The sequence below is a fragment of the Pinus tabuliformis genome, chromosome 1_1 (genome assembly GCF_031772625.1).
Source record: "Pinus tabuliformis cultivar Carrire ecotype Pingquan chromosome 1_1, CPIR1, whole genome shotgun sequence".
NCBI classification, from domain to species: domain Eukaryota; kingdom Viridiplantae; phylum Streptophyta; class Pinopsida; order Pinales; family Pinaceae; genus Pinus; species Pinus tabuliformis.
Genome location: NC_142297.1, coordinates 996,293,914 through 996,295,656, shown reverse-complemented (window position 1 = coordinate 996,295,656; position 1,743 = coordinate 996,293,914). Strand labels below are relative to the sequence as shown.

Sequence of the window (1,743 nt, the reverse complement as noted above, 5' to 3'; positions counted from 1 at the left end):
AAATCAAACGTATATTGAATTAATAATAATAATAAATAATTATTTACTTAATAATATTAAATTATTATTATCGGTCTATTAACATAAAATCATCCAACAGCAGTTATGAAACTTCATTGAAATTTAGATCACTTTATGCCTAAAAAGCCTCTACACTGCCCAGCACTACCACTACGCGGAAGAAAAGTTACCAGACAAAAGACTTTAAAACGAGGAATTATTTTTTATTTATTTATTGCATTCACCGATTCCCTATGCGCGTGGAAATTTATGTCAAATGCTTACATTTTCTGTGGAAATCGAATTCCGATGTCCTTGTCACTGCTTTAACTCATTTTTCTGACACAATCGGAGGAACATCCCTCAGTGAAATCTGCGTGTGTATATATATATAGAGAACATGTGGAGGCAATTTGTATAAGCGGTTTTTCCAAGCCGATCAGATGGAAGAAATGTACAACGATGGAGCGGTGCAGGGCGAGTCGATGGTCATTCCAGGTTTCAGATTCTATCCCACGGAGGAGGAACTGGTGGGTTTCTATCTCAAGAAACGTGTGGAAGGAGGCCACCAGCTGCATTTCGATATAATCATACCAACCTTGGACTTGTATCAATATGATCCATGGGAGTTACAAGGTAAATTTAAATTCTTTCTGACTATTCCCGGTTTGAATTTGATATGATATGATCCCTGGGTGTCACCAGGGGGATCACTCAGTGTGGATTCCTTCAGTTTCAATTTGAAAATGTTTTTTCACTTGAAATTGATGTATAAATTTGTTGCAGGTTTGGCTAGTGATGGTCGGGAAAGGCAATGGTTCTTCTTCGTTCCAAGAGATACCAATAAATTCCCTCGGCCAAGCAGATTGACGAAGTCGGGTTACTGGAAAGCCACCGGTTCAGACAGAGCGGTTCGCAACGAGCTGCTTCAGTGCATCGGTGTTAAGAAAACTCTTGTATTTTATAAAGGACGAGCCCCGCTTGGGCAAAGGACGGAGTGGATCATGAACGAGTATAGGATGCCGGATTTGAGCTCGTCCCCGCCCAAGGTGATATAATATTTTAATAATAGTGTTATTGATAGATGGACACAATACACACAAAAATCTCAGCACCCAAAGAAATGAAGCACATTGCTTTTCTTGGTAGAAAGTTTCTGAATGATTGTAAGTTGGCATGTGCAGAAGAATGTGGATATGGTGTTATGCCGAATCTACAGAAAGTGTGCTTCTCAGAAGTCGATGGAAGAACGAACAAAGCCTGACCGCGTTGAGAAAGAAAAACTGGTTGTTTCAGTTGGTCATGAATATGAAGGCAACTAACTGTCTTTCAGTCACCCTTAATGGCAGTTTGTACCAATGAAATCCAATGATGGAGACATAGTTTCTTAATTTGGAGAATGTAGAGGGAGTAAAATGAATAATGTAGATAGTACGTTTCAGTGGGCGGAAATAATGATGTTTTGTGAAGAATCTATGGTATTGAAGATGCCTAAAATCTGGAAATAACTGCTGTTGAACTTTTTGGCCGCTGATGGCTACTCTATATGCTCTTCTGTATACCTCATCCACATTTCATAATTCTAAAGTGATGAGTACTGTACCTTCATTCTGGATTTGATTAGGGTTTGTAGCTTCTCCAGGCTCAAGCGTGAAGAAGAAACCAACGGGCATCAAATGCATAATCAACCATGGATATGGATATGAAGTCTAATGATATAAGAATTGAATATTAAACCTAGGA

The 1,743-nt window shown here is 38.8% G+C and overlaps 1 pseudogene; it reads left to right on the top strand.

Annotated features, from left to right (window-relative positions):
* The first annotated feature begins 443 nt into the window (after positions 1-443).
* LOC149217944 (NAC domain-containing protein 22 pseudogene) lies at positions 444-1,322 on the top strand (annotated as a pseudogene).
* The last annotated feature ends 421 nt before the right edge of the window (positions 1,323-1,743 follow it).